At 31.3% G+C, this 18,633-nt stretch overlaps 1 protein-coding gene across 5 annotated transcripts in view; it reads left to right on the top strand.

Moving 5' to 3' along the window:
- Nucleotides 1-7,017: 7,017 nt before the first annotated feature.
- Nucleotides 7,018-18,633, top strand: part of LOC118187717 (neural cell adhesion molecule 2-like) — a 1,091,694-nt gene continuing 1,080,078 nt past the window's right edge. For all 5 annotated transcript variants that reach the window (XM_085815340.1, XM_085815342.1, XM_085815343.1 and 2 more), the window contains exon 1: nt 7,018-7,301. The gene's annotated coding sequence lies outside the window, so the exon portion shown is untranslated. The remainder of the gene's footprint in view (nt 7,302-18,633) is intronic.

Raw genomic sequence — 18,633 nt, 5'->3', positions numbered from 1 at the left:
CGAACTACCAGTGTTCAGCACGTCACGTAGACCCTGGCTTCAGAAATTTCAGTGGTACACATTCCTCTCTCTAGCTTCGTCGTTAGCCCTCTTCAAGTCGAATGCTTGCTTCAAATGATTAAGATGGAAAACAAACACATTCCTGTTTCTAGATTCGCTGTCAGTCAGTCTTCCGACGGGTCACAAGATGATATCCACAACACTTTTGCTAGCAATATCACCTAGGCGGAAGGGCCCCCGAACTCAAGCATCCCAAACATTGAAATTTTCAAATAATTTTCGTACAGAAAAGAATAATTTTCGAATAATTTACCTTTTCTCGTATAATACGTTTTTCTCAAAGACCTGGTTCTTTACAGTTATATAAATTTTGGAATCATAGTTACAAGTTTTTGAGAATTTGATGTATTAGTCATAAACCAAAGACTCGGTACTTGTAAGGAAAGGAAGGGAAGAAAAATTAAAATAGTAATTTTAACAAAATAATTAAGGGAAATACTGTTAAATATAAAGATAAGTTTTTAAATTTAGAACTGCTAAACACTGGGGGCACTAACCACTTTTAACAAAATTATGCATGCAACAATTAAATAAAAAGAGTAAATAACAAAACTTAAATTAAAAAAATTTGTTTTCATAAAGAAATTAAATATAGTAAGTTTTATCCTAGAAAGTTTTCTAAAGGATTAATCATTATCAATTACCAAATGAAGTAAAATGTAATTAGAAGTCATGTGAATAGAATCTTTTTCTTAAAAAACAATCTTAAAGGCAATCAATAAATTCAAATTAAAAACAAAAAATTAACATCACTTTAAATCGGAGTCAAGCAAGTTGCACAACATCTTTATCTATAACAATTATCTCGAAATTTACCAAAATATGCACTTTCATACTCGGTACACTTTATACCAGGACTTTATATGCCCTGGTAAAGGATTTATTTACATGTATGTCCTGGTACTTTATGTGCACTTTTATACCAGGACATATTTCTTAGGACCACCTCCTGGAAGTGTCATCATTTAAAACGGAACTAAATGGAGTACGATTGCACTTCGTAACGACTGAGGATGTTCGGTTAAATAAGTATTTTCTGTTTATGGTGGATTAAGTGAGTGGACGCACTCAATCTGCCCCAAGAGTTTCCCGTAATAGATGTTGTTTCTTAGAACTAGTTGTGAACGTGAAAGAAAAGAAAATCATAATAGTAACTGCAAGTATTAACTCAGAAATTCTCTATCGAATTCAGACTGAAATTGAATAAAATTTGAAATATTATTAATAGTAACGCACATGCAGATGCAGCAGGCACTTTTCAGAGGATTATTAATGTAAATTCCAATGAAAAATACCAAAGCATCTTGCGTAATATTTAATATCAAATCCCACGCTTAAGTATTGTACAAATTTCGCATTGCTTTTTCTTACATCTTTAATTCAGAGTTCATTCATATGTGAAGGTTTAAAGCTAGGTCAGATGCAAAATAAAATATTTGAAATTTGTGCCTGCACGTTAGACTGGAGTAACAGCTATTGTTGCGTAGCAAACGCGTCAGATGGGTGCTGATCTCTAAATTAATGGTTTTCGTTTTTATATGTTTGTTTAAATTGGATGTATTGGATGGATTATTCAGTTATGGCTAAGCACACGAGGACTATCTGCCTAAAGGAAAGGATGCCTTTCGTGGGGGGACTTTCTAAGGGAAGCTGACTCGTATACACGTTACACAAGGGGAAAACCACGAAAATGCCCATGCAGCCAGCCCGTTCACGGGATTCGAACCCCGGACCGAACTACCAATGTTCAGCGTCTTCACCGCTCGGCCGCTGGTGGGCCTTGTTTAAATTGAACAGCGATGTTGTCCTTTAACATGTATGAACAAGTTGGAAACGAAATTTATATCATTATTTAAATAGACGGGTTATAATTTTGGGTGAGAAATGGGAGATCATATGCGATACAGACAAAGGCAAAATTATATTTCAATGCGAGGCTAAAATTCTATTTGAATATTTTTTTAGTATTTCGATCAAAATTAAACTTTTGGAATTTGATTAAAGATTTAAAATTAGTAACGTTGTGCCATCAGTGCAAAAACCAGCTGATCCATATAATTCTCTTAATAACAGTCTCATGAAGAAGGTATACAGGCTGATTATTCTTATATACCATTTATTAACCTGTGTTTTTCTACCCTTGCTGTTTATTGAATTTTAAAAGCAAACTCCATTTTTTAAAATTTTTTACGATGACGTATTGCTTTTTCAGAATAATATATTTAATTATCACCGATATATATATATATACATATACATATACATATACATATACATATACATATATGTATGCACACATATATTTGTGTAATAAAGCACAAATTTGGAAGTATTGATGTATAAGAGACTGACGTAGAAATGCTGATACTTGATACTTACAGTGTCCATCCATTTTGAGGAAGAAACTGTCGAGCCGTATTATATTCCATTATTTATTTAAATTCACTTGTGGCAACAGTCACTTGGCCTATTAAAGAACATTTACAATTTTGATACTATGGCAATAAAAGCGTGATTGCAGCAGCGCCTGAACAGCATGAAAGCTTAAGCCAGAGAAGAGAGTGTCACAGTAGTAATGCAGAGGAAGAAGGGAGGGAGTGAAAGTTTTAGTTTACAATTATTTTGTTTGACGAAGAGATATCTGCATTAAGGGTTACGCAAGATCGCATGATTAATTTGAATGACGCAGTTTAGACTTACAGCACTATTTTTAGGACAGAGAGATGAAGTTCCTAAATGAAATAATAAAAATAAGAGAGGTTATAGTTAATTAATCATAGAAGTTTTCTTTCATATTATTTATATACACATATAATGCACGTTAATAAATATCGATTATTATTATGAAAGACCGAATTCTATAGAATGCCAATATTTTCCGGTGAATATGAATACTAACATAGTCGCTTGGTGTATGTCCAAAATATCTGCTAAATATATTTATTTCTTACCTATACTGGCAAATGTCGAAATTCCCCATGCACTAATGTAAATGTTGAATAAAAATGGTTTGTTATGTTTCTAAATCCAACTTTATGTATAAAATATATTATTATATACATCCAAATAGGCGAAAACTTTAGTAAGAGTACATGTAAATAAACTGTTAAACTTAAAATAGTACATTCTAAAAGGAGAAAAGAAAATAACAACATTAATAAATTTAATTATGTGACTAACGTTATACAGTTTTATTTGTTGCTACAAATTTAATTGTTATAACACTAGCACAAGTGTTATAACGTATTTTCCTCCTCCCTTCTGCATGCCTTCGTAACATAACAGTAGCACACTCCAGGTATTCGAGAGGTCCAGTTTCCAGTCCCGGTGACGTCATTGCTCATTTTTCGTGTCTCTTGCTTCAAAATAACCCAATGTCTCTTCAATGTGTCTTGGTTTACAATGTATCTTTGTCTGTCTCTTCTTCTCGTTTCGACCGCCACGAGAGCATAACTATTCTTGTCGACATACACCGGTAATGGTCCGAATACAGGGTGATTTTGAACAAGTGGGTAAAACTTTAGGTTCTGATAGAAGGCAGCTATACGAGTAATATCCCTTATATAATTTATGTCGGAACCCAAAACGGTGAGAAGTTAAAGGGTAGTTTTCTACTGTCACATTTAAAGAATTAATACAAGAATGAGAGGAGTTACTTCAGAAAATATATTATTAACAGAAATGTAACTAATGTAGTACATGATCAAAGAAGTTGCTCAAAAGACCTTCCGCCAGTTATAATGCAGGCTTCACACCTGCGGGATAGGGAACTGACGCACATTTGCGAAAACACCAGGCATTCCCGAATATCGCCAGCAAAAACGGCGATCCTGGTGCCTATATCCATATCGATTTCAGAGGAGCACTGGTAGATAAGGTGTTTTATATGGCCCCACAGGAAAACGTCCAAACACGAAAAATGAGGTGATTTTGATGGCCAAGCTATGGGACCAGCTCCAACAATACATTGCCCTGGAAATTTCATGTTTGGTGTAACCAGCCATCCAAGGTAGAAATGCTGTTAGGATCACGGATCATCACTTTGCTATTAGCTTCAACTACTGTGAATTTTTACTAGTTGATTTAGTTTATTGCCCAATCACGGTAATTTTTTGAATTATGGTGGAATCGCACCTTACATTCAGAGACGACGCTGTTATTTTGGCAAAGTCAAGAGTTCGTAAATTCGTAAATTCAAGAAGTTCTTATCAGTGAGTGAATTATGCAATGCGGTCCTAAAGTCTTGAATTTCAATCTCTGCGGACTGTTGAAACATGCGCTTTCTTGGTCACGTGATGTGAACCAGCTAATGGTAAAGTTTTCACTTTCATAATTTGCGTAAATGGAGAAATAATCCTGAGAATTCTTCTTCAGGATTGAAGTCACATGTTGCAGGTCGATGAATTGTAAATGAATGAGAATAAAGTCACGTGGGGATTTTTCTATTGGCGAACGTTCAAGCTCAAATTTTGGAAGTAATTTTTACAAATTTAAAACATTGAACAATAATGGTGATTAAATAAATGAAGTAAATAAAAGTTGATAACTTAATTCCTTAAGCTGTTTTATCAGGTAACTTAAAATCTTTCTCAGGAGAAATAAAAGAAAAAGAATGAAAATTTTTACTAACAGACTTACGACCACTAACGAGAGTATGCTGTTAAGTACGAGGACTGATCCCTTTGTACCATTTACAATGTCAACTAACGGCTCGCCGTTTGCGTTTCGACCATACATTATATGACCCCCTAAAGTTTTGCTTACTTTGCCACTTAATTCGCCCTATATATATTAATATAACTCAATAATTGGTCTTTTACCAGCGTATTTCGTATGTGCTGACGTTGCCCGGAGATTTTCGACATTCTCCAATTTCGGTCTTATAATTAAATATTACATTAGAAGTTTTGCAGTAAAAAGCGAAGCAGCAAGCAGCAATCTACCTAAGCTATGTCTTGCGTGCAGAAAGCAAGTACCTTATATTCAGGATAAATCTTACTTCAGAATGAGTTTGTATCGGTTTTCAATGCATACCATTGGCTAATGATAATGTTGTAACACTGTTGTTATTCGTGGGTGTTTTAATTCCATTTAAGTCACCAGCGTCAGGTAAAAGTCATATGACATGGATTAGTCTCAATATGACGCAATGCAGAAAAAGATATATTGTTCTTAGAATAAAGAGAAAAAATACACAAATTAAAATTAAGCATTAAGGGACTACTGCTAATTTAAACTACAGTTTGTATTTACATAATAGGATTGCATGACGTCAGTAACATAATTAAATAAGTTTATTATTGATATTATTTTCTTTTTTCATTTAGAATGTAAACATTCAACTGTTTATTTACATATTCTGTTACTTATCTTCTATTTTAAAATATATCACAATATTTTTTTAAACTAAAGTATGATTTCAAACCGTAACAAAAATATTTTGATTTAGAATTCATGGGCAGTGAGTGCCGAGATTTGCTGGTGAAGTGAGAAATGAGGATATTTGGCAAATACTTCAGACATTCACCAAGCGACCATGTGAAAGTTGCCGATTGTCCAGATTTTGGTCTTTTTCACGTTAACATATATATATGTGTATGTTTGCTTTTATAAATATATACAATATATGCTAATAGTATTTCTTCGAGCAACTGAATTCTCCATAAAATATTTACCATATATTCCTATATGTTTTATCTATATCATCCATCTATAATTTCGTAATAGTGATAATAAAATTTTTTATACGGGAATTTGGTGATTATATTCTCATACCTTGAAAGCTTTAGATAACATATTTATGCATATAAGAACGATAACATTGATTAATTCTTTGTATTTCCTTGTATTCTCATGAATGGAATGTTTCAGTTAAATATTTGTATCAAAAGGAGGATTTTGCTTTATTATTACACGTAGTATTTTAAAGTGCATTAATGAATTTTTATTAAAGAATTTTCACTCCGAAACTATTTTCATACGTTATACGTTATAGGTTACATACAATCTCAAAAATATTACTCAAAAATATTTTCGTCATTAATGTTTATTTACTCCCTGCAAAATTCTAAAGCCTTTTCAAAAAGTGTAATATTTACTGTCTGAAGTTGTAGGTTATTTGTTTCAAAATATGCATGAAAGAAAATATTTCAAGTATTTTAGTAGTATTTCAGTTGGTATAATATCGTGATATCTGTAAAAATTGTGGTATAAACGTTTAGGAAAAATGTTAGTAATAAAGTATTTTAATTAAAATTTGATAATTAGTTATGTCATTCAAAATCTAAAACAACTCTTTACTCAATCAATTAGCGAAATCATACTTGCGATTAAGTAAATACAGAAAATCTTACCTCCCGTGTTTTCGTTCATAGATGAAAAAGCTTTAAGAAAAAAAAAAGTATGCATTACATTTTAGCATAGAGTCATGGAAAGAATTTTATAGTGTAAATAATTATAATGTAGATTTCAATAGGATCACTTTCAAATTTGTCAGTATTGTTTCCAAATATGTGTAGTTGATCTTGTAATAATTGTTCTCTAATCTGTGTGGACTTCCTTAAAGAATTAAAAATGGATTTGTGTTTCTTTTTACCATTTAAATTAAGAGAGTTAATTTAAGAGAGCGGAAACAAAATCATCGATAATCATGAAAATGATATTTCAATTTCGTATGAGATAGTTATTGTAATATGCTTATATTTAACTAACATTTATGATTGGAAGCTAAAGATATGGTTAGACTCATATTTAAAAAACAGCAAATAGAAACCAAATTAAGGAATTACCAATAAAATATTTGAAAGCCTGGATAACAAACGTTCTAACTTATTCATTCTCGTAAGCCATATTCGCAGCGCCCTCTGTTGAGCGCAAAATCAAATCATGCGCCTGCGCGTTATCTTCCCTGCGAGGTTGGGGCGCAACGAGAGGTCTTCCAGTTCAAAGGAGCCGTGGACATATCTGCTTCCTGGTTCGGATGCTCCTCGCTACTTTCTAAAAAAATAAATTAAAAAAAAAATAAAAAATAATAATAGAACTGTTCGAAGAAAACCAAAAAAATTATTGAAAATATACATTTAAAGAAATCCGTTAAGTCCGCGACCGGTTTGAGAAAATCATCCGGGACTTCTGGACTTTCTGGTAGTGTGTGTCCCCTTTTATTAAGGGGTGGTGGATATTCCGCCGGGGGAAGGATTCAAGGATCACGTGCTCATCGGATGTCCTTCGTTCTTTGAATGGTAAGTGATTGTTTGATTCAAATGATGAATCAATTATGGAAAGTGCTTGCGAATTTGATACAAAGCATTTAAATTCAGTTTTATGGATGAAAGGATATCAAGCTTTTCGTTTATGAGTTTCGAACTTTATGACCGTCTATCTCCTGTAAATTGTAGTCACTTCTGCGGTTTCGAAGACTATATCTTGAAAAGAATAATGCCTTAAAACTGAATCGATAAAAATGCATTTTTGATGGAACACATTCAAATTTCTTTATGAAATTTTCACATGCGCATTTCTTTTGAAAAGCGTCATTGCGCAGATTTATTTTATGATATACACTGTGTTTAAGATATGATAATTAATTAAGTTTAATATCTACTAATTGTATATTAACTTTTTCCTTTTCATTGTGGAGAAATTCTAGCACGAAATACAAATTCTTTTGGCGGGCGCAGGGAGGGAGGAATAACTTATTAGGAAAAGTAAGTGAAAGTCTGTGCTTTTGTGTCACCTTCTGGTTTGCTTTTATTGCATATGCAGTATCTGTATCTTAGTAACTGTGAGTACTGATATACAATGGGACAGAAAACAGACTAATTAATTAATAAATGGAAATTGGTTGTGTTTTCAATTATGTATGCGAATAAAGAGAAGTTCCGTAATGTAATAAATGTACAAGAAAACCAACAACTTCGCATAATATAAAATAATTTTTCGAATTCATGTATATTTTATATCACATCAGAATTTAAATTTGATATCAGACCTATTCTTCTATATAAATAATTATTCATGGAACACCGATTTCTTTGAAAATAATATTGCATCTGCGGGTTTTGAATATTCTAATGGTAGCAAAACATTCGGGAATGATGCGCACATAGCAAATTTAAATTCTCTAAGAAAAAAATAATGATTAGTATTTTTCAAATTTAAAATTTCAATTCCAAATAGTGTATTCTTATTTTTGATAGTATTAATTTATTAAACGTAAAATATGTTAATTATAGCAGTAAAGGGATTTTCAAACAAAATTATACTTCGAAGATTCTAACGTTAAATTTAAATGGCACACTTTGTAATTTCATATACTGTCACCTTAAATTATTTTTATTTTTCTTGTATAAAATTATATAATGCTTACTAGGTAATGCCTGATAAATAAATTTTGAAATGTAAAAATATGATGCAACTTAAATTTTGTGCCATAAAATGAGTCCGTTCCTATTTATAATGTTTAAATAATTCTTAAAAACACTACTTAAACAGTGAAAGTTTAATGAGCAATACTGATTTTTCTCTTATTTCATGTAAATGAAGTTGAAACATACTTAAATGTTAGAATTATGCAAATAAGTTAGATTGAAGGTATAGTATATATTAACACTAAATTAGGTGAAATTATATAAAATGAAACATGTTTTGAAAAAAAAAATATATATATATACCTACATTTAGTAATTTCAAAAGCATAAACGCGTTTTTTTAGCGAACAAGTTACTTTATATAAATTATTTATTATACTGTCTATACGCTAGAATTCTTTTTAGTTTGAGAACATACTATGCAGCGAGCGCTGTTGTAATTTAGTGAGAGTACTGTGGGAGCTACCTGGCTGAGTTTTTTAGCTTTAGAAGACCAGCTGTCCATTCCGTCAAACAATGAAGGAATTGCGTACTTCTTAAAATCCCATCAGCTATGCGTTATTTACGTGAACGTTAGATTGTGTTATTTTACTGCTTTAAAGTTTTTGTATTACTGAAATGTCACAAGGAGCGGTGGCTATCATTTGTAAATTTTATGTTATAAACTACTAGAAATTATTCTAATAAAACTCTTAACGGTTACCTTATGACTAAGTTCATGAAGACAGGTGAAGCTTTTATTTAGTTGCGAAGACAACTATTGGTCGGAAGCAGTAATGTTTAGGAAGTCCAATAAGTTACCTAATTTTATGTTTATTTTCTATTGCCGGAGCTAAAAGTTTAACGAAGGTAGTGTGGAAACTTTAACCGGAACAGTAATACTATGGAAAGTGGACATGGTGCTTCTAGTGACTTCAGTATTGCCCACCTAAATTTCAGACTAAAACATGGCTGTGAATCTGTTGCATGGATTTAGCAAGTTAGTAGACTGCATGCTATTAACATTGAAGTAGTTATTAGTTCTGATGGCAAAAATTCTCTGTTAAGGATTTTGAGGGTCTAGAAAGACTCCGTTTCCTTCATACGCTAGCGGAGGTCCCGGGAGTCGAGGTAGGAGGAAGTAGGTAGCGCCATGGTTATGAGCACGAAGTTATAGTCATTTTAGCCTCTCTCCCCCCGTCATAGTCTTCAGTGCACCTGAGGTGAGATGAGAGCCCGATGAGCCGATTTAGCGATGAGAGCTTTGACAGTTTGTATAAATCTACACTCCGGGATTGATGCCCCCGGTTCGTAGCATACAGGAATTTGTTGTATCTTTTCTCCCAGGTGATTTTATATTAGTTTGGCCATTTTCTGTCTGATATTGAGGCGCTTCTGCTGGGATCTGGTGATCCTAGTTGCATGAGTTAGAATTCATCTAGTATCAGAGCAATAAAACGCAGTTGTTGAAGGCGGGCACAGCGAGGAGAATCGTCGACGAGAATGAATATTTTTACAAGGAGGCACGCCGTTATTGCTTGATTCGAGTGCTTAAAATTTATGTATGTTATTTGTATTTTGTTTCCAGTACTTAGAAGTAATAAAAAATGCGGTAGTGTAAAAATTATGAGATTTATTTTAAAGAGTGAAACTGCAAGTATCGCGACACACTATTATATCTGCAGATGGGATTTAACATAAATAAATAAAAATATAATATATGAAGGAGTTTTTTACATTAAAAGATCTTTACACATTAAGCTGTTACCTTTAATCTATCTGAGTGATTCATAATCTACCATTATCTGCTACTGCAGCATAAAAATGTTTACAAAGATACTTTTTAATTTTTAATTACAGAAATTTTAAGTATCATTTCTCGATGCAAAAACGTTATCAAATTGAGAACTATATAAGAAAAGCAAAATAATCACAGTATACAATTTAGCAATTTGATAAATATTTTAGTAAACGTGATTCTACAGATATGAACAAAAGAATGGAAAATTTAAATATTTACCCATTTGTAATTCTGTATATGCAGAGTAATTTTTATTTAATTACTTAATCAATTTGCTCCATTATTTTCTCTTTACTAATAATGCGTTAGGAAAGCTTGTTTCTAAACTCAGTAATTTCTTACATGATATTTTAAATAAATTACAAAGTTAGTCATGAATTAGAGATTTCTATGAATTTTATCTTGTACGCATTACTAATCCGCTTATTTTACTAATGTAGTATTTTTCTCTGCTTTATGATTTTAATGAAGGGCTCTTAATATTACATTTGGCAATGTACATTCTCTCCAGGCAATCTTGGGTGAAACTGGTACCGTTTTATCTTGGTAGATTCAAATGTAGATCTTCATCTTATTTCAAGCAATTTCATAGAAGTTGTTCGTTCTGAAAAGACTAGATTCGATTCTTTGAGAATGCAATTATTTAAGTTCAATATCCTGATTATGTAGTGACACGTAAGCATTGAGATTTTAACCATTCGACGTAGAGTAGCTATAAAGATATTTTATCACTTTGGGAAAATGTAACCTGTTATAGTTCATGTACCATAAGCTTGAAATATACTGAAATAGTAAGTGAAAGTAACGTAAACAAATTTCCCAAATGTCTTACGGTGTTTATCAAGTTATTTTCAAAGCATTCTTAAAATTATACTCTTAATGTAAGTATTCTCAAACTTCTTGAAATATCTTTGAGATGTTTCTCTATTTTAGATATTCTCATATTAGGTGATACACTGCTAATCCCTTTCCATGGATTGTGATATGTATTATACCGAAAATCTAAAATATTTGTCATCGCCAAATACAATAGTAACATGTGATATAAGTAAGGGATAATTTATATGTGCAATGCCGACTAATGTGATAAATAACGTATGTTGTATTTTTCTTTTTATTCAAATTATAAAATATTCTTATGAATATTGCAAAGCTTGGGAAACAGGTTAACACGTTGAAAAATATAAATGAAATGACAGAAAACAGCTTTGAAATCGTGAATATTTTGTCTCTGCAAATGAGCTATCAGGCATTCCAAATGATCTGTTTGATTATGAAAATTATTATCTCAGATTCTGCCAAAGGGAAAAACAACATTTTAAGTAAAGACTTACAAGAATTAAGAAATGTGGTGGGAACATTAGTAAATTCTGTTGAAATTTCTAATATTTGCAAAAACGTAGGTCATTTTTTTTTCAAATATCTAAAATAAAACCGCTATTTTTCTGTCTTCATTTAGGATATTAGTGAAAAATTAAAATCGAAAAATTTCTTGTACATAATATTTTAGGTGACCAAGCATTAGAAAAAAAAATATCATTACTATTTTATATTAAGAAAATTGAAACTCAATATATTAATATTTTTGTGATTTAATTATTTTTTAAAAAAACATATATAAATTTTATCTAACTTGTTTTTCATATTACTGCTTGTATTATGTTAAAAAATATGATGTGGACACCACATGATTTCCATGTAAGACCTATTAAATATTCTCTTTAGAACAGCAACAAACTGATAAAATAATGTTATAATACATATAAACACTGTTATAACATACATATACACTGTTATAATGCATAAGTAGTTAGATTTTGTTATTTGTCGAAATTAATTTTTTTAATTTGCCAAAAAATGAATATTTTCGTCATTTAAGACACTTCTGTAATATTAAATAATTAATAAATAGAAAGTATATGACTACGACCAATGGTTGCGAAAACAAAGGTCGAGAGCCCGGGTAATGAGTTGGCTGTATATATATATATAGAGAGAGAGAGAGAAAGCAAGAAATTTAGAAACAGTTTTACACAAAGACCCTAAAAATTGAAATTCAGTACCAATAAGTTTCAAAATATCCTATAAATATTCGAAATAAGAATAAAGGAAATGTGAAACTAAAACATAAAAATTATAAAAAACCAATAAAAAACTTTTCTGATGCTATATATATATATATATATATTACATATTTTTGATACTATATATATATCGGCAGTTCCAAACGGATGTATATATGCGTTTGGATCTGCCGATTGCAATTAAAAACTGAAGTTCGCAACTAGATGCTATAGCAGCCGCGTATACCAAAATTCAACTTTTTACGGCTAATCATTTTTGAGTTATGCTTGATAGATACGTATATATGTATGTGCGTAGTTACCTATAAACATCACTAAAATTCCTTTTTGAACCCAATTTACAATCCGTTTCGGAAAAATAAGTCCTTTAAGTCCGTACGTACAGATGTCACGCAAAATTTGTCCAAATGGATTCGAGAACATTCAAAATGAATATTTTCGTTGAAATATGACAACCACAATGTTCCGCGATTACAATGCTTTCTTTACTTCGTACAAGAAATAAAAATGTAATGCTTTTTGCTTGAATATTAAACGAAGCACTTTGATTGCTTTGATGGGAATAGATTTATCTCCAATTTTGTTTACTTATTGTAAAGAAAATCAATTGATTTCTTTGAGATTTTGTGAAAATTTTTCAATCTTATTTGAATCGTTTACTAGTTTAAACATGTTTAAATAATAACTCCTTACATGTGGAAAGTCTATTAACACGGAGAACAATTTCCATATAATGTAAATATCGCATATAAAAAGTTTACCCATTGAACACAAAAATAATATAGGTTTTTTTAAGTTAAATAAACAAAGAAATTTTTTTTCTAGAAATTGAGAATTCTTGCATATCTGAATAAATACCACACTGATAAACCAATGGTGAGTTTCTGATATCAAGTTATGCTTTCTAAAGGGAAGTTTAATCGTTTCTACACTTCTCACTATTTTCCTTACTGTATTAAAAGATGTATAATTGTTAAATAAAACAGTGTCATCCATAAATGCATTGAAAGTCAAATCTGACGTTTTACACATAATTAACAATATATATTCTTTCCTAAGAAACAACATCAATTTTTAAAAATTTCTCAGTTCTTATCCTCCACCTCACCAAATTGTGTAATGAGAAAGATTTTCTCTTTAATGCGAATGCATTCAGATTATTTTATTACTATTCTACGTATTTTAATGATTATTATCATAATCATTTTCTATCAGCAATATGGATTCTCAAGGGAATTTTAATGCAGTATTTTATATTCATCAATGATCTAGGTGAGCAAGAAATTGAATAAAAAGAAATGAAGTACTCTTATAGAATATTATAAAATCATCATAGTTCCTTTTAATACTATCAGTAGCTTTAAATGCATAAAACTCATTTTTTATTATCTTATGTGAATCTGAGGAGTGTGAGGAATGGTTTAAACGATTTATTTAGATCTTATTTCAAAATATCATTTTTATGTTGAAAAAGAGAAATATGTAGTAGAAAGTCACTCAGAAAAAGAGCTCAAACATATTTCTACTTTTATGCTGCAAAATATTATACAGCTGGTTATTTTGATCAGACGTTTATATTTTATTATATAAGTTTTAGTTTTTAGGGTATTTATGAGGATTAAAGACATCTTTCAAGTTTTAGAAAAAAACGTTTTCTGTCAATGCAGTAAACTAAATACATTTATCTTGCTTAAAATTCATGTTTTTTTTTGGAATTTTATAGTTATGTTTCTTATATTTAATTTAGTTATAAAATGCAGTTGAAGGTGCTAGTCAACTTTTTAACATTTTCTTCAAGGGTTTGAACAAAAATTGAACATAAATTGATACTGGTGCAATATATATATGTATATCTGTAACATAGATGTCAGTGGTACATACATATATATATGTATGTACCAATTATAATTTTTATGTATATATCTATTTGTATATATAATGTTGTATGAACTTAAATCCATTTAGTGCGAATACAAGTTATTATATATTATAGGAGATAATATAATCAATTAATTAATACTGTTTAGGAAATAAATTATTATTTGTATATATATACATATATATACATATATATATATATATATATATATATATATATATATATATATATATATACAAATAGATACATACGCTCACACACACATATATATATATATGTTCATGCATGAGCTTAAATGAGCAAGCTGTTAGAAAAAATGACAGACGTTTCGCTAAACCTTTCATTATAAGCGAAGTGCTAGAAAAGAAATTTTATTATTTTCATTTTCTAAATATTTTTGTTATACCAGGAGCAATTAAACTGTTGCAAAAATTTCATTTACATTAGATTCATAAGTCAATAAAACATTCAAAGAATATATACCCAAAATCTGCAAGTTAACACTATTAATAACATTTAATGAGAAGCAATCAATTGTGAATAAAATAAGTGCATTTTTTGGCAATATGTCTGCATAACAATAACATTTTTGAAGCTTAAAAATCATTCTGTTCTACGGTTTGATATAAATAAATATCATGTCTAGTATAATATATTAAGCATTAAGTTAGGTGTTGGTGCATTTTCGAATCTCTTCTCTTTCTGTAGGATACATTGGTACCTCCTTTGATGGCGAAATAGTAGCCATCTGTGTAGCTCTACAGGAATAATTAGCTATTCTTTACAAGTTTGCAAAGGAAGTCATTTTTTCTGATTGTCACGCTGCTATTCAAACAATTAGGTCTGTCAACTGAAATTTTGCAATATCACGAATTCCTGAGAGCTCTCACTTTAAAGGGGAAACAAATCGTTCTCCATTGGGTGCCTGCCATTGTGGCCTTTGGCGCAGTGAATAAGCGGACTTACTTGCAAAAGGAGGTGCCAGCTTATTACAGCATCCTACTAGAGAAGTTTTTTATTGGAGGATTAAACTGTTTTTAAAATGTTCTTTACGTCTAGTATCTTACGTGATCTTCAGACTCATACAGCATTAAAAAGTTGGAGAATGATAATTCCTTCTCTTATTCCCGATAGCCCAAGACTCAATGCAGATGCGGGTTTCCGTCTGTCTACAAGACATGATTGCTTTGCTGGCAACCGCATATTCATTTCAAATAATTATGTTTGCCCACTTTGTAATTCTGTAGAAGAAATGGGCGGGGACCATCTTTTTCGATGTGGTCCTCTTCGTAGTCTTATATAAGAGTCGAGATACTGGGAGGCAAGAGAGCTCCTTAGGTAAGGACTTTTTGTTCTTAGTTCTATTGTTTATAATACTTTTGTAAAATTTTAGTTCTTTGTAACTTTTAGCCTAGACACTGGAAATGGGAAAAAAAAACTTTAGATTAAACTCTTATTACAATGACTATTTATCTTTGCATGGAAATCTGTTAAGGGTTCTAAGTGCCCCTTCTGGTATTTATTGTATATGTAGACAAAATCTAATATGCAGTTCTCAGTTATTATTGCATTCGCATCGTATATTCGTATATTTGGTGAGAGGGAGACACTTACGTTTTTACTAGTGTTGAGATTTTGAGCTTCTTTTGTCAGTTCATATCTTTGGTGATCAGCGATCCACTTTCTCCAAAACGAGATTCGAAAGTTTAGATAAGGTCTGCATTTATCGCTGGTTGCCAACGCATATCAACATTACAGGTTAAGAGAACACAGATAAACTGCAAAAGAGGCTAGGCAAAATATACATGGCATACTACGTGATATTTTCAAACTGGAAATAGATGGAAACATAATTTTAGAATATTTTAGAATTTATGTGAAAACCATATACTGTCTCATTGCGAGTTTTAAATTGTTGTCTATGCGAGTTGTCTATACGAGTTTTAAATAATAAATTAGAGAAATTGAGAAATTTTGGATTATATCATAACATATGTTTTCACGAAAATCTGTTCAGAGTTCCAAGTAAAATATCCCTTCCTTTTTTCAATTTATTCAAAATTTAAGATATTGATCTCATTGATATAAAAGTCTTAAAAAGTAAAATTGAAAAAATTTGGGTTACATTCTAATACGCTTTTAAAAACTGTTATGGGCTTCAAGTGAAGTACCATTTCTGTTTGTCCAATTTTAAACAAAATCTAATCACCTCTTTATAATGGGGCTTAAATACGAACGGAAAACATTTTGGAAGTTTCAGATAAGAGTTATAGTGGATAAAAAGATCGAAAAGGACAAACAGACAAACATCCATGTAAAACAGTGACAATGTGTTGTAGGGATTCACTGAAATCTCCCTATCGAATTTTTGGGAGAAAATCATTGCCTCCCTTGACTTTATACATCGGTTGATATTGTTGCTATCGCCATGTCCATGATGAAGCATATTCAAGTAGTGCCATGGGCGAAGACGACAGTCTTGACAACCTGCAAAATGCTATCATCGCAGAGGTTCGATTCCTTAACCCTTTCGCATAGGTAGAACCAAAATCTCTTTCACTCAAACATCTCAAACGCCCGTACATATGTATTTCGTACATATGTATTGGAATGGATTTCCTTCTGCCATGCAAGTAGCACTAACGATAACTAAGCACTAACAATAACATATAAAAGAAAGGTGCATTCAAATAACAGAACTAGTTTTAGTCGCTTCAAAAGGATTATTGGCACGTCTTTTAATAATTGCCGAAATCAATGAGTAATGCACTAGCGTGATTGGGGGAAAGCACCAGGTAGAAAATGATTCAGGCGTTTGGGCGACCTACCGATGTCTGAAAGGTCGGGCGTTTCGGGCGACTTCGATGAGAAAGAGTTAAAAAAGATCCCAGGTTTTAACAATTAAGCATGTACGGCTCAGAAATTAAAACTATCTGCTGTTGTCAGTAATGTGTCAGGGCAGTTAAACAGTTTCTGTAGCTTTTCCTATCCTATCTGTTAATTTTCAATCCTCTGTGATGGCTAGTTCTATGTCTGAATACGGGTTTATTTATAGATCGATCTCCATTGATATTCTGGAGTTGTTACTTTGTTATAGTGAACCCGAGAGGGTGACATTTACGTTATTACTAATGTTGAGATTTTGAGTTTCTTTTGTCAGTTTATATCTTTGTGATCAGCGATCCACTTTCGCCAAAACGAGATTCGAAAGTTTAGATAAGGTCTGCATTCATCACTGGTTGCCAATGCATATCAACATTACAGGTTAAGAGAACACAGATAAACTGCAAAAGAGGCTAGGCAAAATATACGTGGCATACTGCGTGATATTTTCAAACTGGAAATAGATGAAAACATAATTTTAGAATTTATGTGAAAACCATATGCTGTCTCTATTTCAATACATGTAGAAAACACATTATGAGAATATAGGTTTTCACCAGCACTTGGTTACAATCATCAGCTACTCAGTGATCTCTTGCAATCAGCAACTCTTTCAGGAAAATTTATTAAAAGCTGTTATCTTACATAGCGAGGCGAAGTGTCTCATCTATCAGAGTGGAGTCCTTGACTATGAGTCTCTGTTAAATTTTGGATGATGCAGATGTTTCTTCAGATGTGGTGTCTTTAGTTCTTATCTGCGTTTAAAGAAACAGAGTGATAGCTAATCTATTATCGCTGTTTGATGATATGACTACGTAGAAAATTTGTTTACTAAACAGCAAAAATGAATTTGAAGACAGTAACAACAACTGCAACTTTTTACTGCACTTTAGGAAAACATTATTTCTAGATTTGGAAAAAAAAAAAAATTAAATTTCAGTTGCACTGAACAGTTGTTTTTTTGATAAAATTAATGATATTGATAACTATTGCAAATACACTTCTCAATTAATCCCATTATATAATTCATTTAAATTATTGTATTTGTTGACATTAGTTTTCTAATGAATTCACTTGATGCTCTAATACCTTGATCATCGACTATATATTTCAAACTTTCAAACACACTTTCATTGGCTAGACGGCATATTAGTTGAGTACTGGAAACTGGAGTACTGGAGTACAGGAGTACTGGAGTTTGAGGTAGTTTTCCCATAGCAGAGTTGAAAATATAGTTTTGTTTTCACATGCCATTTTAATTTCTCCATGGATTGCATTTGGTTTCCAAGTAGGTAGCACTTGTGGGAATTAATTTAATTTAAATAAATTAAGCTGCTAGTCACGACCGAAATAATTAATATTCACGAAGATCAGTTGCAGGAAATTTGAAAAGTCTCATTGATCTTTATTATAATTACGGAATGGAATGCAAATGGGGTATGAATATGTAATCGTTTCACTTAGCAATAAAATTCTATTAAATCACGAAATAGGAAAACTAGAAGCAGCTATTTGCTTTTGAACACTCAGGATAAATTCCAAATTTACTTGAATTCTTGACATCACATTTCAAATTTT

The sequence above is a fragment of the Stegodyphus dumicola genome, chromosome 4 (genome assembly GCF_044657685.1).
Source record: "Stegodyphus dumicola isolate Sdum_Otavi_A_Nest chromosome 4, ASM4465768v1".
NCBI lineage: Eukaryota > Metazoa > Arthropoda > Arachnida > Araneae > Eresidae > Stegodyphus > Stegodyphus dumicola.
This window is presented reverse-complemented; position numbering and strand designations above follow the sequence as displayed.